Here is a 22,314-nt window from a genome sequence, read left to right on the forward strand (position 1 = left end):
GTTTTTATTGTTGGTGTTCTTGGGCTGGTTTGAGAGCTTAGACGCTGGCCAGTTTTCATTGGCTGCAGGAATTGTTATTGGAGTGGCTGACAGCTGTCTGCCAGGTTGTCTACACAGCCTTCCTGTGCTCTCTGCTGTTCAGCTTCACAGCGCTATTGTTCACGTTGAGCCTTTTTCTTAAAATCTTTCCCAGCTGTATCCTGATATGGTAAACCACTTAATTTAGCTCCAGATCATGTTTATTTTGTGTAAGATAAGCAACAAAATACACAGTCACAGCAGTCTACCTTGAGTAAACTATGAGAAAGGGAGTACTAGGCATTTACAAAAGAAAATTTTTTGCAGACGAAACTATAAAACTAAGCACAGATGAAATCACTTGTCCCTGTCATTCACATGTGACTGTTGAGGGTTTGGCAGCCCCATATCCTGGGAACAAAGTAATATTAGTTTTAAAGAAATATTAGACCAAAGCAGCTTTTTTTTTCTTTTTTCTTTTTAAATAAAATAAGAAACTGAAGTAAATTGACACAATATTCTTGTATGGTTGACAGCCTGGTCAGGAACTCCTTCACTTTTCTTGAGGCTTTGGGTTTTCCCCAACTTTAAAAAAAAAACTTCTGTTATACATTACTATGATTGACAGTAGCTATAGACCTAAAGCTGGCTCAGGCTGGTTCCGATTCTTACATGTGTTAGCATTTGGTCATGACTTCTTACCTTGCAGCTGTGATTTAAAAGTAGAAAACAGTAGGATTGAGTCACTGATACAGGTATTTTCCATGCAGCTGGAAATATAAATGCTTAATAGACTTGGCTCCTTGATACTCATGCATAGCATCTGTAAAAGCACAGTAATAGTGGCCTCACTTCCTTTTTTTTTTTTTTTTTTTACCCTTTTTAAAGGTGCTATAAATACATATCCTAATTAGACCCTTAATGTATTTCACAGACCAGTAGATGCTGTTCTAAAATAATCACACTGTTCCTGTAAACATAGGAAGAGACCCAAATATAATATTCAAAATAAACTTCCAAATGCCTTAACTGAATAAAAACACCAAAAAGGTGCCAGAAAGCAACCAAGTTCTAGCACTGGAGAGTTTTGAATCTTGAAATTCAATACTCCCTGGAATAGGCTCATGACTTGCTACTAGTTATCAATCCTACCTAGGCATCACTTTATCTTGTTCCTATGTACTGTACATATATAAAGGAATATTTTTAAAGAGGGAGGCTGCACTTGAAAACTAAACTCAAACTTAAATTTAATTCAGAATAAATATTTACAAACCCCCCTTATTTTAAAGGGGAGCAACTTCTTCTCAATTGATTTTCCTTGGAGCAAGTAATTAAGGAAATCATCTGCAAACACTTGGAAGGTGGTAAGGTGATAGGGAACAGCCAGCATGGATTTGTGAAGAACAAATCATGTCAAACCAATCTGATAGCTTTCTTTGATAGGATAATGAGCTTTGTGGATAAGGGTGAAGCTGTGGATGTGGTATACCTAGACTTTAGTAAGGCATTTGATACGGTCTCGCATGATATTCTTATCGATAAACTAGGCAAATACAATTTAGATGGGGCTACTATAAGGTGGGTGCATAACTGGCTGGATAACCGTACTCAGAGAGTTGTTATTAATGGTTCCCAATCCTGCTGGAAAGGTGTAACAAGTGGGGTACCGCAGGGGTCTGTTTTGGGACCTGCTTTGTTCAATATCTTCATCAACGACTTAGATATTGGCATAGAAAGTACGCTTATTAAGTTTGCGGATGATACCAAACTGGGAGGGATTGCAACTGCTTTGGAGGACAGGGTCATAATTCAAAATGATCTGGACAAATTGGAGAAATGGTCTGAGTTAAACGGGATGAAGTGTAACAAAGACAAATGCAAAGTGCTCCACTTAGGAAGAAAAAATCAGTTTCATATATACAGAATGGGAAGAGACTGTCTAGGAAGGAGTACGGCAGAAAGGGATCTAGGGGTTATAGTGGACCACAAGCTAAATATGAGTCAACAGTGTGATGCTGTTGCAAAAAAAGCAAACATGATTCTGGGATGTATTAACAGGTGTGTTGTGAGCAAGACACGAGAAGTCATTCTTCCGCTCTACTCTGCTCTGGTTAGGCCTCAGCTGGAGGATTGTGTCCAGTTCTGGGCACCGCATTTTAAAAAAGACGTGGAGAAATTGGAAAGGGTCCAGAGAAGAGCAACAAGAATGATTAAAGGTTTTGAGAACATGACCTATGAAGGAAGGCTAACAGAATTGGGTTTGTTTAGTTTGGAAAAGAGAAGACTGAGAGGGGACATGATAGCAGTTTTCAGGTATTTAAAAGGGTGTCATAAGGAGGAGGGAAAAAACTTGTTCACCTTTGCCTCTAAGGATAGAACCAGAAGCAATGGGTTTAAACTGCAGCAAGGGAGGTCTAGGTTGGACATTAGGAAAAAGTTCCTAACTGTCAGGGTGGTTAAACACTGGAATAAATTGCCTAGGGAGGTTGTGGAATCTCCATCTCTGGAGATATTTAAGAGTAGGTTAGATAAATGTCTATCAGGGATGGTCTAGACAGTATTTGGTCCTGCCATGCGGGCAGTGGACTGGACTCTATGACCTCTCGAGGTCCCTTCCAGTCCTAGAATCTATGAATCTATGAATGTATGCCACCACAATAAGCACATTAATTCGGCGGTGTGCGTCCATGTACCGGGGCTAGCATCGATTTCCGGAGCGTTGCACTGTGGGTAGTTATCCCATAGCTATCCCATAGTTCCCACAGTCTCCCCCGCCCATTGGAATTCTGGGTTAAGATCCCAGTGCCTGATGGGGCAAAAAATATTGTCGCAGGTGGTTCTGGGTACAGCCTCACCCCTCCCTCCATGAAAGCAACGGCAGACAACTGTTTCACGCCTTTTTTCCTGGGTGAACACAGCAGACGCCATACCATGGCAAGCATGGAGCCCGCTCAGCTCAAGACAGCAGTCATGAACATTGTAAACACCTCGCGCATTATCGTGCAGTTTATGCTGAACCCGGACCAGAAAAACTAGGCAAGGAGGAGGTGGCGATGGCAGCGTGGCAACGAGAGTGATGAGGACATGGACATGGACATGGACACAGACTTCTCTCAGACCGCGGGTCCCAGCGCTTTGGAGATCATGTTGTTGATGGGGCAGGTGTGGAACGATTCCCAGTGCTGCGAAACTTTCGCATGCGTAAGGGCACTTTCATGGAACTTTGTGACTTGCTTTCCCCTGCCCTGAAGTGCCAGAATACCAGGATGAGAGCAGCCCTCACAGTTGAGAAGCGAGTGGTGATAGCCCTGTGGAAACTTGCAATGCCAGACAGCTACCGGTCAGTCGAGAATCAATTTGGAGTGGGCAAATCTACTGTGGGGGCTGCTGTCATGCAAGTAGCCAAAGCAATCATTGAGCTGCTGCTACGAAAGGTAGTGACCCTGGGAAATGTGCAGGCCATAGTGGATGACTTTGCTGCAATGGGATTCCCTAACTGTGGTGGGGCGATAGAGGGAACCGATATCCCTATCTTGGCACCGGAGCACCAGGGTACCCAGTACATAAACTGCAAGGGTTACTTTTCAATGGTGTTGCAAGCACTGGTGGATCACAGGGGACGTTTCACCAACATCAACGTGGGCTGGCCAGGAAGGGTTCATGATGCTCGTGTCTTCAGGAACACTACTCTGTTTAAACGGCTGCAGCAAGGGACTTACTTCCTGGACCAGAAAATAACCGTTGGGGATGTTGAAATGCATATAGTTATCCTTGGGGACCCAGCCTACCCCTTAATGCCATGGCTCATGAAGCCATACACAGGCAGCCTGGACAGGAGTCAGGAGCTGTTCAACTACAGGCTGAGCAAGTGCAGAATGGTGGTGGAATGTGCATTTGGCCATTTAAAAGGTCGCTTGCGCACTTTACTGACTCGCTCAGACCTCAGCCAAACCAATATCCCCATTGTTATTGCTGCTTGCTGTGTGCTCCACAATCTCTGTGAGAGTAAGGGGGAGACCTTTATGGCGGGGTGGGAGGCTGAGGCAAATCGTCTGGCTGCTGATTACGCGCAGCCAGACACCAGGGCGATTAGAAGAGCACACCAGGAAGCGCGGCGCATCAGAGAAGCTTTGAAAACCAGTTTCATGACTGGCCAGGCTTCCCTGTGAAAGTTCTGTTTGTTTCTCCTTGATGAAAATCCGCTCCCTTTATTGACTCATTCTCTGTTGGCAACCCACCCTCCCCTTTCGATCGCAGCTTGCTTTCAAAAGAAATAAAGTCACTATCGTTTAAAAATTATGTATTCTTTATTAATTGATTATAAAAAGAGGGAGAGAACTGAGAAGGTAGCCTGGGTGGGGTTTGGGAGGAGGATCGGAGGGAAGGAAAAGGCCACTAAAAAAAGGTTAAAATAATGACAGCCCTTTGCTTGGGCTATCCACTGGGGTGGAATGGGAGGGTGCACAAGTCTTCCCCTCCCCCCCCGCGTTCTTACATGTCTGGATGAGGAGGCTATGGAACATGGTGAGGGGGGAGGGTGGTTATACAGGGGCTGCAGCGGCAGTCTGTGATCCTGCTGCCGTTCCTGAAGCTCCTCCAGACGCCGGAGCATGTCTGTTTGCTCATGCAGCAGACCCAGCGTTGCATCCTGCCTCCTCTGATCTTCCTGCTGCCACCTCTCATCTCGAGCGTCTCTCCTCTCTTCACGTTGGTCCCTCATGTCCTCACGTTGGTCCCTCATGTCCTCACATTGGTCCCTCCTGTCCTCACGTTCACTGGCATCTTTCCTATACTTTGAAACCATGTCCTTCCACTCATTCAGATGAGCTCTTTCATTGCGGGTGGATTCCATGATTTCTGCAAACATCTCGTCTCGCATCCTCTTTTTCCGACGCCTTATCTGAGATAGCCTTCGGGACGGAGGAGGGAGGCTTGAAAAATTTGCAGCTGCTGGAGGGAGGGAAAAAAGGAGAGAAATTTTTTAAAGATACATTTTACAGAACAATGCTTATACTCTTTCACGGTGAACAACACTATTCACATTACATAGCACATGTGATTTCTGTGCAAGGTCGCATTTTGCCTCTTAATATTGAGTGCCTGTGGCTTTGCTGCTAGAGATCACAGACGCAGGTCCGGGCAACAGAATTCGGCTTGCATGCGGCCATGGTAAGCCATTGTCTTTCGGCTTCTGTGCCTCCTTTCCCACATACCAAGCAAAGCTCGTTGAGTGCTGCGGTTTTCCTGTTAACCTTCAGCAGCAGAAAACAAACTAACCCTCCCCCCCCCCCATCCAATTCTCTGGGATGATCGCTTTATCCCTCCCCCCACCACGTTGCAGGTATCAGGGAAGATCCCTGCTAGCCACACGTGAAAAGCTCAGCGCCAATCCCCCCCCCACCCCCGGCTTACTACAGGGAAGGATTTCTTTTCAGCCACAGGCAAACAGCCCAGTAGGAACGGCCACCTCTGTCCCCTTAATTAAATTCCTGTATTTCAACCAGGTTACCATGAGCGATATCACTCTCCTGAGGATTACATAGTGAGATAAAGAACGGATGTTGCTTGAATGCCAGCAAACACCAGGACCATACGCTGCCATGCTTTGTGCGGCAATGATTCCAGACTACTTCCTACTGACTTGGTGTGGTAAAGTGTCCTACCGTGGAGGATGAAATAAGGCAGCCCTCCCCAGAAACCTTCTGCAAAGGCTTTCAGAGTACCTCCAGGAGAGCTTCATGGAGATGTCCCTGGAGGATTTCTGCTCCATCCCCAGACACGTTAACAGACTTTTCCAGTAGCTGTACTGGCCACAAATGCATCCCAAGTCCTCAGGGCAAATTAATCATTAAAAAACGCTTGCTTTTAAACCATGTTTTATATTTGAAAAGGTAAACTCACCTGAGGTCCCTTCCATGGGGTCATGGTCTTGGGTACTGGCTTGGGAGGTTTGGGAGAGTACTTCAGTCAGGCTGAGAAAAAGATCCTGGCTGTTGGGGAGAACGGAATGCTGTGTGCTCTCCGCAAGCTCGTCCTCCTCCTCCTCCTCTTTCCCATCCGCAGAATCCTCAGGTGTGGCTGATGAGATTACCCCCACCTCGGAATCCACGGTCAGAGGTGGGGTAGTGGTGGCGGCCCCCCCTAGAATAGGTTGGACATTAGGAAAAAGTTCCTAACTGTCAGGGTGGTTAAACACTGGAATAAATTGCCTAGGGAGGTTGTGGAATCTCCATCTCTGGAGATATTTAAGAGTAGGTTAGATAAATGTCTATCAGGGATGGTCTAGACAGTATTTGGTCCTGCCATGCAGGCAGGGGACTGGACTCGATGACCTCTTGAGGTCCCTTCCAGTCCTAGAATCTATGAATCTATGAATCTTAAGATGGAAGTGGAAATAAGGTTGTCTCACTTTGTGAAAAACAATCAGTTCCTGAAAAGCCCTGAAACTGGAACCAGTAACATGAATTATTATTGACCATATTTTCCTCACTGAACACTGTGTATACACATTTTGTACAGGATTACAGGCAGTTGATGGTGTTAGTGTGTCAGCAGCTCTCAGTGTCTGGAATAGCAGTAGTAGAAGGTATTTATATTTTCTTTCAGTATTTTGAAGACATTTTCATTTGTTTCTACATTAAATGTCCGAATGCATATTATAAAATAAAGAAAAATAAAAATCTTTGTAATACTGCAGGGCTTTAGACAAATCCTTCAAACGGAATTTGGCATGGTCTCTGTATCAGAAAGATGTGTGCAGGATCAATTTATCACAGGGGCCTATGAAGAGAAATTCCAAGGGCCGACAACCTCAGAAAAATTCAGCAGTTTTTAAATTGTAAATTGGTTCAATGGGGTGCACAGGTGAAAAGAGAAAATGGTGTGTATTAGAATGCTGGGTATGAAAATAAGCACCATGGATATAGTAAGGAGATCAGGAAATATTTTTTTGTCAGAAAGAACACAAGTCCAGTTGTTATAACGAGATGAGCCTGAAACATAATACTGAACCTAAACCCCCTCAACAAATATTAGGGCAGATCTGATCTAGACCGACTAGTTAAAATGCGTTCTTCTTAAGCGCTGAAGTATGATATATATTATACTGTTGGTGAGTAGGTTTGCAATATCTGAGTGGTTGTTTATATTGTCCCTGCTACCTAAGGCTACATTTTTCTCCTTACTCTGCTCTCGAGTTTAATTCTTTGTAACCGTTATGCAGTGGTGTTATTTTGCCTATATAGGATATTAACGTGGCTAGGTTTTAAAGGAACTTTTTGGCATCTGTAACTTTATTCTTTTGAACAGAATAATAACTTTCTTTAAACATTGTATATGACTAGCTATTCCTTATTTTGTGTATGTAATTATTCCATACATTCTCATATATAAAAAAATATAAATAAATGGTTGGCATACATAGGCAACCATTTTGGGTGCACAAATGGATTTGTGTGCCTAACTGTAGGTGCCGACACTTTGAAATTTTGGCCATACTGTATATTAGCCTTGTTGCCTTCAGTTTTTAAAAAAAATTGTGTAACAGATGTACTCCATTGTAAGTTAAGTTGTTTCAGTGTTTTGCCAAAAGTTCATTTTCCAGAGTGTTTTGTACATGGGGGTACAACAGTAATGCAGCTAGACTTATGTTGATAGGTGAATTAGATCCTTTATAATAGTAAAAACTGCAGCATTTTTCTTAAGGGAGGTCAACTATATTTTTCTGTATTCTTAAAATATCTTCTTTTAAAATTGGATCACATTTATTCCACAAATGCTGTTAGTAAATTTATATATTTGGTCCTGGCCTGAAGATATAATAAACAGCCAAATGAGAGGGGCTCTTAGGGCCCTAATTTGCATCACCACTGTACCACTGCTAATTCTTGTGTAAATACATTAGAGGTATAAATACCAGAGAGGAAGAGGAATTATTTAAGTTAAGCACCAATACTGGCACAAGAACAAATGGATATAAACTGTCCATCCACAAGTTTAGGCTTGAAATTAGACACAGCTTTCTAACCATCAGAGGAGTGAAGTTCTGGAACAGCCTTCCAAGCAGAGCAGTGGGGGCAAAAATCTAACTGGCTTCAAGACTGAGCTTGATAAGTTTATGAAGGGGCTGGTAGGATGAGACTACCTACAATGCCATGTGGCCCATCTGGGACTGCTACTAGCAAATATCCCCAGTAGTCAGAGATGAGACTCTAGATAGAGAGGGCTCTGAGATACTACAGAGAATTCTTTCCCTAATGTCTGGCTGGTGGGTCATGCGGATATGCTCCGGGTCCAATTGATTGCCATATTTGGGATTGGGAAGGAATTTCCCCCAGGTCAGATTGGCAAAGACCCTGGGGGGGTTTTCGCCTTCCTCGACAGTATGGCGCATGGGTCACTTGCTGTTTTAAACTAGAGTAAATGGTGGAGTCTGTGTAACTAGAAGTCTTGAAATCATGATTTGAGGGCTTCAGTAACTTAGCTAGAGATTAGGGATCTATTACAGAAGTGGATGGGTGAGGTTCTGTGGCCTGCAATGTGCAGGAGGTCAGACTAGATGATCATGATGGTCCTTTCTGGCCTTAAAATCTATGAGATTGAGTCTTTGATATGGAACTCAATTTAATAAAGAATTAGAGGAGGATAATTAATGCAAATAAACATGCATTTATGGAAAATAGATCTTGTCATACTAACTTGATATCTGTTTTTTTTTATGAGATTACAAGTTTGGTTGATAAAAATAATAGTGTTAATGTTATATACTTCTGTAAGGTGTTTGACTTGGTCCCTCATGACATTTTGATTAAAAAAACTAAAATAATATAAAATTAACAGGGCACACATTAAATGGATTTAAAAACTGGCTAACTGCTAGTTGTCAAAATGTAAATGTAAGCTGGGAATCATCATTGGGCTGGTATGTTTCCAGTGGGGTCCTGCAGGAATCAGTTCTTGGCCCTACACTCATTAACATTTTTATCAATGACGTGGAAGAAAACACAAAATCATCACTAAGAAAGCTTGGAGATGACCCAAAATTGGGGGAGTGGTAAATAATGAAAAGGACAGGTCATTGATACAAAGTGATGTGGATCACTTGATAAGCGAGGCGCAAGCAAACAATATGCATATTAATAGCTAAATGTAAATGTATATCACTAGTAACAAAGATTGTAGGCCATACTTACATAATGGGGAACTCTATCCGGGGAAGCAGTGACTCCAAAAAAAAAAAAAAATGTAGAGGTCATGGTGGATAATTATCAGAATATGAGCTCCCATTGGGAGCCTGTGGCCAAAAGTACTAATGCAATACTAGGATGCATAAACACAGGGAATCTTGAGTAGGAGTAGAGAGCTTATTTTACCATTGTATTTGGCACGGGTGTGATTGCTTCTGGAATATTGTGTCTAGTTTTGGTGCCTACAATTCAAGAAGGATGTTGATAAATTGGAGAGGGTTCAGAGAGGAGCCATAAGAATGATTTAAAGGATGAAGAAAACATGCCTTATAGTGATAGACTCAAAGAGCTCAATCTCTTTAGCATAACAAAGAGAAGGTTAAGGGGTGACTTGAATACAGTCTGTAAGTATCTATTTGGGGTACAAATATTTAGTAATGGGCTCTTCTGTCTAGCAGAGAAAAGATATAACATGATCCAATGACTGGATGCTGAAGTTAGGCAAATTCAGACTAGAAATGAGAGGTACATTTTTAATGGTGAGGGAAATTAATCATTGGAACAATTTATCAAGGTTCATGGTGGATTCTCCATCATCGACAATTTTTAAATCAAGTTTGGATGTTTTTCTAAAAATATGCTCTAGGAATAATTTTGGGGAAGTTCTATGGCCTGTGTTATGGCCAGGTTCTGTAGCCATTATGATAGTGGTGCCTACAGGCCTTGGAATCTCTGAATGGAATCTTGGGAGCTAGGAAACAGGAGTGACTAACAGGAGAGTTTTGCGAGGGAGTTCTCCAGTTGAAGGAGGAGCGATTACGTGACCCTTGGGATAAGTTTGTTGTCCGTAGTGTGTGTGTTTGTGTTTGGTGTGCTTGCTGCTTGACTGAAATATACCATATGGTCTGTTTGTTTGGGGGACTGTGTGCTGAGCCTAGCGGCCTGCTAGGCAAGGCTGAGAGTTTCTTAATGAGGCTTTGATCCCTAAGCACTTTAGCACCCATCAACCCTTAACCAGGGAGTTGGGCTACTCAGGAAGATCAGGGCTTGCCTGGTGTGAGGGTTGCGGATCTCTCGAGACATCTAGATAGACGTGTGTAGTGCTGGGAGGAGCCGGTGGTCGTGGTACATGTAGGTACTAATGACATAGGGAAGAATAGGAGAGAGGTCCTGGAGGCCAAATTTAGGCTACTAGGTTAGAGATTGAAGTCCAGGACCTCCATGGTAGCATTCTCTGAAGTGCTTCCAGTTCCATGCACAGGGCCAGTTAGACAGGCAGAACTGCAGGGTCTCAATGAGACAATGGTGTAGGGAGGAGGGGTTTAGATTTATTAGGAACTGGAGAAATTTTTGGAAAAGGGGGAGCCTATACAGGAAGGATGGGCTCTACCTAAACCAAAATGGACCCAGATTGCTGGCACTTAAAATTAAAAAGGTCATAGAACAGTTTTTAAATTAAGGGTTGGGGAAAATCCGACAGGTGCGGAGGAGCACATAGTTCAGACAGACACATCTCTTGGGGCGGATCTATTAATGGAGATTCTCTATGTCCTAGTAAGGAGGAGAGGCTGGAAGATGTATAAAATATGGGTAGGATCTGATGAGAAACTGTTAAATGAAAGAGGCCCATTCAATTACATCATGTAATGGCAGACAGCTAAAAAGTGACAAGTTTGTAAAGTGATTATATACAAATGCTAGAAGTCTAAATAATAAGTTGGGTGAACTAGAGTGCCTCGTATTAAATGAGGATATTGATATAATAGGCATCACAGAAACTTGGTGGAATGGGGATAATTAATGGGGTACAGTAATACCAGGGTACAAAATGTATCGGAAGGACAGAACAGGTTGTGCTGGTGGGGGAGTGGCACTATATGTGAAAGAAAGTGTAGAATCAAATGAAGTAAAAATCTTAAATGAACCAAACTGTAGCATAGACTCTATATGGATAGTAATTCCAGGCTCTAACAATAAGAATATAGCAGTAGGAAATTATTACTGACCAGTATGGTAATAGTGACTGTGAAATGCTCCGGGAGATTAGAGAGGCTATAAAAATAAAAAACTCAGTAATAATGGGGGATTTCAACTATCCCCATATTGACTGGGTACATGTCACCTCAGTATGAGATGTAGAGATGAAGTATCTTGACGCCTTAAATGACTGCTTCTTGGAGCAGCTAGTCTTGGAACCCACAAGAGGAGAGGCAATTCTTGACTTAGTCCTAAGTGGAGCACAGGATCTGGTCCAAGAGGTGAATATAGGTGGACTGCTTGGTAATAGTGACCATAATATAATTAAATTTAACATCCCTGTGGTGGGGAAAACACCACAGCAGCTCAACACTGTGGCATTTAATTTCAGAAAGGGGGACTACACAAAAACAAGGAAAATAGTTAAACAGAAATTAAAAGGTACAGTGCCAAAAGTGAAATCCCTGAAAGCTGCATGGAAACTTTTAAAAGATATCATAATAGATTCTCAACTTAAATGTATAGCCCAAATAGAGGCTCAACTTAAATGTATAGCCCAAATTAAAAAACATAGTAAGAGAACCAAGAGTGCCACCATGGCTAAACAACAAAGTAAAAGAAGCAGTGAGAGGCAAAAAGGCATCCTTTAAAAAATGGACGTTTAATCCTAGTAAAGAAAATAGAAAGAAGCATAAACTCTGGCAAATAAAGTGTAAAAATATAATTACGAAGGCCAAAAAGGAATTTGAAGAACAGCTAGCCAAAGACTCAAAAAATAATAGATTTTTTTTTTTAAGTACATCAGAAGCAGGAAACCTGCTAAACAACCAGTGTGGCCACTGGACGATCGAGGTACTAAAGGAGCACACAAGGATGATAAGGCTATTGCGGAGAAACTAAATGAATTTTTTGCTTCGGTCATCTTGACTGAGAATGTGAGGGAGATTCCCAAACCTGAGCCATTCTTTTTAGGTGACAAATCTGAAGAACTGTCCCAGATTGATGGTCATTAGAGGAGGTTTGGGAACAAATTGATAAACTAAACAGTAATAAGTCACCAGGTCCAGATGGTATTCACCCAAGAGTTCTGAAGGAACTCAAATGTGAAATTGCAGAACTACTAACTATGTGGTTTGTAAATCAGCTTTTGTACCAAATGACTGGAGGATAGCTAATGTGATGTCAATTTTTAAAAAGGGCTCCATAGGTGATCCCGGCAATTACATGCTGGTAAGCTTGACTTCGGGAACACTGGTTGAAACTATAGTCAAGAACAAAATTGTCAGACACATATGAAACATAATTTATTGGGGAAGAGCCAACATGGTTTTTGTAAAGGGAAATCATGCCTCCCCAATCTACTAGAATTCTTTAAGAGGGTCAACAAGCATGTAGACAAGGGGGAATCCAGTGGATATACTGTATTTAGATTTTGAGAAAGCCTTTGACGAGGTCCCTCACCAAAGGCTCTTAAGCAGAGTAAGCTGTCATGGGATAAGAAGAAAGGTCCTCTCCTGGATCAGTAAAAGATAGGAAACAAAGAATAGGAATAAACGGTCAGTTTTCAGAATGGAGAGAGGCAAATAGTGGTGTCCCGCAGAGGTCTGCACTGGGACGAGTCCTATTCAACATATTCATAAATGATCTGGAAAAAGGGGTAAACAGTGAGGTGGCAAAATTTTCAGATGATACAAAACTACTCAAGATAGATAAGTCCCAAGCAGACTGTGAAGAGCTTTGAAAGAATCTCTCAAAATTGGGTGACTGGGCATCAAAATGGCAAATGAAATTTAATGCTGATAAGTGCAAAGTAATGCACATTATAAAACATAATCCCAACTATACATACAAAATGATGGCGTCTATATTTGCTGTTACAACTCAAGAAAATGATCTTGGAGTCATTATGGATAGTTCTCTGAAAATAGGGTTACCATACGTCCGGATTTTCCCGGACATGTCCGGCTTTTGGGGGCTCAAATCCCCGTCCGGGGGGAAATCCCCAAAAGCCGGGCATGTCCGGGAAAATCGGGAGGGCTCGGCCGGGGCCTCTTTGGCCGGGGCCGGTGCGGGGCCGGGCCGGGAGCCAGGGGGTCCGCTGGGCTGCGGGGCCGGGAGCCGGGGGGTCCGCTGGGCCGGGAGCCGGGCCGGGCCCGCTGGGCCGGGAGCCGGGGGGTCCGCTGGGCCGCCGGGCCGGGAGCCGGGGGGTCCGGGCCCGCGGGGCCGGGAGCCGGTCCGGGCCTGCGGGGCCGGGAGGTCCGCTGGGCCGCGGGGCCGGGAGCCGGGGGGTCCGCTGGGCCGGGAGGTCCGCTGGGCGGCGGAGTCCGCGGGGCTGGGAGGTCCGCTGGGCGGCGGGGTCCGCGGGGCCGGGGGCCAGGGGGTCCGCGGGGCCGGGAGCCGGTCCGGGCCCGCGGGGCCGGGAGCCGGGGGGTGCGCCGGGCCGCCGGGGGCCGGCAATGCTGGGCGGGCCGGGGGTGGTCGGCCGGGGGCCGGGGCCGGCACCCCAGGGCCCGAGCCGACCCAGGCTGGAGCCGCCGGGGGGCCAGCCTGGGCCGCGCCTCCTCCCCCCACACTGCCCCTTACCTGCTACAGGCTTCCCGCGAATATTTAATTCGCGGGAAGCAGGGGAGGGGGCGGAGACTTTGGGGAAGGGGCGGAGTTGGGGCGTGGGCGTGGGCGGGGCTGGGGGCGGGGCCGGGGCCCGTGGAGTGTCCTCCATTTGGAGGCACAAAATATGGTAACCCTATCTGAAAACATCCACTCCATGTGCAGTGGCAGTCAAAAAAAGCGAACAGAAATAATAGTGTTTTTTTTTACCATCCCACTGCTCTTCATAGAGAGACACTGATCAAACTGTTTACTAGCTATACATGTCTCTCATACTCTTAAATATATCTGCTGCACCAGCCAGAATGTTTAGTATCTGACAGATCTTCAGAGAAGAGTTTGGTAGAAACAGAACTGCCTGTCCAGTTTTATTTGATTCCTCTGACAACCCTAGCAAAACATTGACTATTTACAAATTATAAATTAAATTAAATGTTTCTTTTGATAGAGACAAAAAGTCTCATGTGTATATGAATTGATATGAATATTAATTACAAGAACAGTTGTTTACCAGGAGAAGAAAGTGTTGGGCTTCCTTATTAAAGTGACATTCAATGTTTGAGCCTACACTTGGTCAATACAAAAAAAGTGTAATATATTTTAAATGTTTTTCTTGATCCTGAAAACTAAAAACAAATACAGAAAACTCCCACCACCAACCTAAACATTCTAAATAGAGAATCCTAAGGCTATGTTACCCATCTCCCTCCCTCTCCCCCCCCCCCCCCCCAGTATTTTCTGCAAAGGCAATGATATAGGAGAGGAATAAAAACTATTGCTTGTGTCCAAAATCTGTTGGGAGGGAAGTAGGCTGTGGCAACATGGATTCTTTGCCTACCCAATTCATTCCATGAAAGCTTATTCATATGAACAGGGTTCCATGGGCTTTGGGGCAGAAGGAAAGAGTGGTAGATTGTGCAAGCCATGTAGCCAGGAAAAAGTTGTTCTTCATATTATCATTCCTCTGGAAATACTGAAAGGCTTCCCTAAAATGATGCTGTCACTGTCAAGATATATTTATACCAGCGCCCATCTATGTACCCTTGAAAACCACCTGATAGGATTTGGGACCTGTGAGGGAGGAGGGACAGCCATGCTGACTTAGATGAATGCTGTGGTCTCTGGAGGTAAGAAGAGAGCCTGGGCTTCTAACCATACCCCAGAATCTTCAGAGAAACCTCATGGATCTTGAGAATCTGCAGATTATTATTACAGTTATAACTCCAGCTGGCTCACTGGGTGGCAAACTCTGCCCCTGATCTCATGCTGTGGCAAACTTGATGGCATCAACGCTACAGAAATTTCAGTTTAACTTTGGTCCCTTCTGCAGGCTTTCTATGGTATGTCATGTTCTGGAGCCTTGCTTCTCATCCTGCCAACCTTTAATTTTGTAATCTGGGCATGCAGATGAGAGGTGACAGAAGCATATGCCATGTCTTCGCTCCACTTTTCCTTTGGGGTAATATTCAGATTATTTAGTATTCAAAATTTCAGTACTCTGCTTGCTTAGTACAATTGAGAAGGAAGATTTTCAATGCTGGTATATCTGGTAAGTGTTTCTAAGTGTTTGCAAAATATATTGATTTTTGCAGTGACTTTTTCATTGAAGAGGTAGGTAGTTTATGGAAGTGAGAATTGCTTTTGCTGCAGTAATGGCAGATATTCACTCTGGATCAAATTTGCAAATCCTTGTAAAAATATTCTAGAGAAGAGACTATGTGACTACTTCTGAAGCAAAAATTGGTTAGTCTCCTACAGCTATAGTCAGGCAGATCACAGGAACGTATGTCAGAATGTAGTTATCCTGTGATTACATGCATACTGAGAAGCCAAAATAAAATTGTTTACATCAACCTTGCTAATATAACTTTATGTAAAATTGTCAAATGTGGCCAATTCTTCAAGTATCATTTACAGTCCAGCATCTGGATTTTTTATAGAAATGTAGTATTAAAAAAAAGGGGGGGGGCATAACTGTTTCAAGCCTATAGACTCTACCTTTGTAAGACATCCACCCAGATTCCTGGCCCTCAGAAAGGAATCCAACCCCTTCCACAGGAGCTACTACTTATAGTTGCCTGGTTAACACTGATCTAACTAGTGTGGGTTCACCCTTTTGTTGAAACCTTTTACAGCACGTTTTTTGAACAAGTAATACTTTCCGTTTAGGAGAGACTAGCAGCTGCAGCCTGAAGGGAGCTATTTTGTCTCCTTTTATATTATACATACATATAATGTTAAAACTATAACAGCTGTGGGCCCCACCTCCTTTTCTTACTACTGACTAAGTAGTCTTGGTTTCTATTATGTTTTTCCCTTTCGTATTCCATCAGGAATGGCACATTTTCCTAGGATCCCAGTAGCATATGACCATTACACATAACATAATCCCTAATTGATATGGACCGCCACAGTAATCCACATCTAAGCTATATAAAAGCTAGAGTACTGCAGTGCACTGTCTCTTAAAAGCACCCAGAAAGCTAATGCTTTGTCACTTTTGCCCTTGTTTTGCTCTCTACCCTGTATCCATCTATTTTGTTGGTGACATTAAGCAGATATTGCTGCTTCCAGTTCCATTACAGTGCAAATGCTGGGTCAGCAGGGATCCTCCCTCTGTTTTTCTTTTATCTGGTTGAAAAGTTGAATTAGTGTTGACTAGTGTGGGTCAAAGTGTTTATCTAGTCTGTGTTTTGTGTAATGCCTGGCTTTGCATCACTAACACTTAAGGCTAAATACAGTAAAAAGTTGCCCTGAAACATATGTGAACATTCAGTGTATAATCACCACCACAATCATACTCTTCCTTTGATAACTTGGATATTTTAATAGCACTCACATAAATGTAAAATATTTGCCTCCAAATGTTACTGTTTTATTAGGTTTAGGAAGCTTCACCAATAAATAAAGCTATTGGGTAGAAAATTCCAATTGCTCACACCCAAAACCGATATTTTGGCAGTTCTCTACTCTTTAGGTTTTCCATAACCACCATCATTATTTTCAATAGTAACTTCAGTTTCTAACACATTATTCCTCCTGTCAGTGCAGTGCTAGTTATAGGAAAGTCCTACATTTTAATGAGGATTTAACTACTTTTTGAATCTCTTTGCACCAAAACTTGTAGGTTATAAATATGGATGGATTTAGGGCAGATCCATGGTCCCCAGATGGTCCTCAGCATGCAGAATTTCATCAGTGTTTTGATGCGGCAACATAAATGTCACAATTTCAGGTCTGGCAATGGGCTGACTTCATCTGTCCCTCTGTCATCTGTATTGGTGGGAAGCAGAGAGGTGCTGACCCACTAAAGAAAACAGTGTGACTGTTAAACGCTAACCAAACATGATCCACTTTGAAAATGTAAAAGCAGCAGTAAACACAAAGCTGGGAGCAGCTTGAAGCCCTGGGTGAGAGTATAAAACTACTGCACTATCCTGGGATCAAGAGAAGAGTTTCTTGAGATAAGTCTAAAGGAAACTGAAATATTACAGGTCCTTTTTCTAGCATGACTGAACATGTGGTGAAGAAGAATAAAAAAATTACAAGTTGAGTATGAAAAATCAAGCATGTACCTGTCATACTAGGATTCTGTTCCTACCAAAGGGGGAAGGGAATGAGTTTGGGAAACCCTTCAGCTCCCACCAAAGAAAAATCCCACCAAAAGTAGAACTACATGTGTCAGCTAACATCATGACCATTCTTCTGTTTTATCCTCCCTTGAGCCTCACTTTATTTTTACCCTTTCAAATGGTAAGCCCTTTCAAATGGAGCAAGAAATGTTGTCTTATGATTTTGGAAAGCATACAGCACATAGTCTGTACTCCTCCATTATTTCTTCTGCTCTCCTAAGTGGGAAGTCTATTAGTCTCCCAAGAGAGAGCTTACTGAGCTATCCTGCAGTATCTTTATTGTTGAAGGTCTTGTGCAAAGATAGGGGTCTTAAACTGGACTCTAAATGTGGCAAGGCTAAGGCTTGTCTTGATCTCCAATTGCCGAGAATTCTGTAGCTGAAGGCCTTCCATTGTGAATGCCCAGCCCCAAAGTGAGCGAACATGTCAGAATGAGTCACGGTAAGAGGTGGTGACTGATAGGGTCCTAAACCCCTGAGTGCTTTAAGGAACAGAGCACAGTCTTTGAAATTGGTCTGGAATTGGATAGGGAGACAGTGTAGATATATGAAGCACCACTGAAATGTACTTGTTGGTCTCTTATTGAGGAGGATGGCCAATGTGTGTGTTGACCCAATGGCAACTTTCATCCATTCTGGTATACTGAGGGTGGATAAAAAATGGTTTTAAAAAGGATTCTTTTAAATTTTAAATAGGTGGGTTTCTTTTAGAATTAACCTATTTAAAATTGACAACCTATGTTAAAGCCTACACACACACACACACACACACACACACACTCTCACGCTCTCTCTCTCTCTGTTTGCCAGAAATTGTGAGTGAGTGACAGGGGTGGATCACTTGATGATTACCTGTTTTTTCATTCCCTGTGGGGCACCTGGCATTGGCTACTGTCGGAAGACAGGATACTGGGCTAGATGGACCTTTGGTCTGGCCTAGTCTGGCCATTCTTATGTTCTTATATTAAAATCATTTGAATTAAATATAAAAAATATTAAGCATTACATGTTTGTTGCCAAGTTTCATCCAAAGCCAAACCACTGAACTGGTGAAGTCCACTGGCTAAGCACCTGGAACCAGAGCTGATTGAAATGCTACAGCAGCTTTTGACAGCAGTAACCTCTTCTGCAGGTGCAGAGAGAGAATTTTTTCTTCATTTCAATGTATTCAACTAGTTCAATTCAATGACTAGTTCATTCAAAGTTAAGAAACTAATGGGAGTTGAAAAAGCAGGAAAGCTTGTTTTCTTCTTCCAGTCTTTGACTAAAAACTAGATGTGAGAGGATGAGATGTGCCAATCTAAAATCTTGAAGGATATGGTGACCAGAAACAACCAGTTAAATTCACTAATTATAAATAATACTTCCTTTGTTTAATAACTGTTTTGCATTTAAAACATTTGTTCCATTTTTTTCTTGTCTAGCACATTTACGTAGTTTTATTTTAATAATAATAATAATAATAAATTTAAAGAGCTATCTTTGTGCATTTTTAATTGATTTGAATATCTATCCAAATAGAGAATTTGTGTCAAGATAAGTAAAAAAGAATTAATCCTCTAGTAAACAAGAAATGCATCATTCACCATTTTCTAACATAATGGGGAAAATTGAGTCTTGTAAATTAAGCTATATATAAGGCCTTCTTGAATTGCAGGATGATCTTCAAATAATTACAGCTGAGTTAGAGACAAGATGTGGAAAATTGCGGAAAAGTAATAATGGACCTTTATTAATAGTGGTAATTTGGAAAAGCCATAGTAGTTCTTTTTGTTTATCAAAAATTTGCTGGAACGATATAAATACTCAAGTATTATGTTATGCCTGCTAATTTTTTGGATAACCAGACATTTTTGCTGCAACTATATTACATTCATTTAAAAAAAAAAGTGACCAGTACAACATAAAATTCAGAAGACTAAAAGTCTTAACACAAGTGCTGTAGAAATCAAGTCCAGTCATGTTAGCCTTGTACATTTTACAGGCACTGAATGTTAGTGCAGTACTAATTGCATGCTCAAAATATATGCAAAATTGTGGACTGTGCAAAGTAAGCTAATTAAGATCAAAATTGCGGAGGAAACCTAATATTGCAGGATCTGCAATTTCAGCAGTATCGTGAATGAAATAGTGCCTTAGCTACACAGTTATTTAAATAAATGAATATAGATATAGTATACCCTCCTGGTTAACAAACAGTAACACCAAACTAAGTGCAAAGGCTACATTTAGTTGCAAATCAAAATGTTTTAATGGTTATCAACCTTTCTTTAGGAAAATAACAAAAAAGTACTAAGCAACAGAGAGTCCTGTGGCACCTTTAAGACTAACAGATGTATTGGAGCATAAGCTTTTGTGGGTGAATACCTACTTCATCAGACACATGTATTCACCCACGAAAGCTTATGCTCCAATACATCTGTTTAGTCTTAAAGGACTCTCTGTTGCTTTTTACAGATCCAGACTAACACGGCTACCCCTCTGATAAAAAAGTACTAGACATATTAAAATCAATTATTCAAAGCAAGGTTTCCTGCTTGCTGATTTAAATCATAATTAAAATCAGTGATTTATATCATAGAATAGAATTATAGAATATCAGGGATGGAAAGGACCTCAGGAGGTCATTTAGTCCAACTTCCTGCTCAAAGCAGGACCAATCCCCAACTAAATCATCCCAGCCAGAGCTTTGTCAAGCTGGGCCTTAAAAACCTCTAAGGATGGAGATTCCACCACCTCCCTAGGTAACCCATTCCAGTGCTTCACCACCCTCCTACTGAAAAAGTTTTTCCTACTATCCAACCTAAACCTCCCCCACTGCAACTTGAGACCATTACTCCTTGTTCTGTCATCTGCCACCACTGAGAGCAGTCTAGATCCATACTCTCTGGAACCCCCTTTCAGATAGTTGAAAGCAGCAGAATCCCCCCATTCTTCTCTTCTGCAGACTAAATAATCCCAGTTTCCTCAGCCTCTCCTCATAAGTCATGTGTGCCAACCCCCTAATCATTTTTGTTGCCCTCTGCTGTACTCTTTCCAATTTTTCCACATCCTTCTTGTAGTGTGGGGCCCAAAACTGGACACAGTCAGGGGCGGCTCCAGGCAGCAGTGCACCAAGCGCGTGCCTGGGGCGGCAAGCCGCAAGGGGCAGCATGCCGGTCGCTGTGAGGGCGGCAGTCAGGCTGCCTTTGGCGGCATGCCTGCGGGAGGTCCGCTGGTCCCGCGGCTTTGGCGGCAATTCGGTGGCGGGTACGCTGAAGGTGCAGGACCGGCGGACCTCCTGCAGGCATGCCGCCGAATCCGCATTACCAGTGGACCTCCCTCAGGCTTGCTGCCGAAAGCCGCCTGACTGCCGTGCTTGGGGTGGCAAAATACATAGAGCCGCCCCTGGACACAGTAGTCCAGATGCGGCCTCACCAATACCGAAGAGAGGGGAATGATCACGTCCCTCGATCTGCTGGCATTGCTCCTACTTATACAGCCCAAAATGCCATTAACCTTCATGGCAACAAGGGCACACTGTTGACTCATATCCAGCTTCTCGTCCACTGCAACCCCTAGGTCCTTTTCTGCAGAACTGCTGCCTACCCATTCAGTCCCTAGTCTGTAGCAGTGCATGGGATTCTTCCATCCTAAGTGCAGGACTCTGCACTTGTCCTTGCTGAACCTCATCAAATTTCTTTTGGCCCAGTCCTCTAATTTGTCTAGGTCCCTCTGTATCCTATCCCTACCCTCCAGTGTATCTACGACTCCTCCCAGTTTAGTGTCATCTGCAAACTTGCTGAGGGTGCAATCCATGCCATCCTCCAGATCAGGGGTCAGCAACCTTTCAGAAGTGGTGTGCTGAGTCTTCATTTATTCACTCTGATTTAAGGTTTTGTGTGCCAGTAATACATTTTAATGTTTTTAGAAGGTCTTTTTCTATAAGTCTATAATATATAACTAAACTATTGTTTACTTTACATACAACAAGGTTTTTAATGTTTAAGAAGCTTCATTTAAAATTAAATTAAAATGCAGAGCCCCCCAGACTGGTGGCCAGGACCCGGGCAGTGTGAGTGCCACTGAAAATCCGCTCGCGTGCCACCTTTGGCATGCGTGCCATAAGTTGCCTACCCCTGCCCCAGATCATTAATGAAGATATTGAACAAAACCAGCCCCAGCACTGACCCTTGGGGCACTCTGCTTGATACCGGCTGCCAACTAGACATGAAGCCATTGATCACTACCTGTTGAACCCGATGATCTAGACAGCTTTCTATCCACCTTATAGTCTATTCATCCAGCCCATACTTTTTTAACTTGCTGGCAAGAATACTGTGGGAGACCATATCAAAAGCTTTGCTAAAGTCAAGGAATAACACATCCACTGCTTTCCCCTCATCCACAGAGCCAGTTATCTCATCATAGAAGGCAATTAGGTTAGTCAGGCATGACTTGCCCTTGGTGAATCCATGCTGACTGTTCCTGATCACTTTCCTAAGAACATAAGAATGGCCATACTGGGTCAGACGAAAGGTCCATCCAGCACAGTATCCTGTCTGCCGACAGTGGCCAATGCCAGGTTCCCCAGAGGGCATGAACCTAACAGGTAATCCTACCATCCATCTCCGCTCTCTGACAAACAGCGGCTAGTACACCATTCCTTACCCATCCTGGCTAATAACCATTAATGGACTTAACTTCCATGAATTTATCTAGTTCTCTTTTAAACCCTGTTATAGTCCTAGCCTTCACAACCTCCTCAGGTAAGGAGTTCCACAGGTTGACTGTGCGCTGTGTAAAGAAGAACTTCCTTTTATTTGTTTTAAACCTGCTGCCCATTAATTTCATTTGATGGCCCCTAGTTCTGATATTATGGGAACAAGTAAATAACTTTTCCTTGTTCACTTT

General features: G+C 42.9%; 1 protein-coding gene across 1 annotated transcript in view; it reads left to right on the forward strand.

Annotated features, from left to right (window-relative positions):
• ARSB (arylsulfatase B) overlaps nt 1-22,314 on the forward strand; it is a 117,516-nt gene that overhangs the window by 37,050 nt on the left and 58,152 nt on the right.

Source organism: Chrysemys picta, chromosome 6, assembly GCF_011386835.1.
Source record: "Chrysemys picta bellii isolate R12L10 chromosome 6, ASM1138683v2, whole genome shotgun sequence".
NCBI lineage: Eukaryota > Metazoa > Chordata > Testudines > Emydidae > Chrysemys > Chrysemys picta.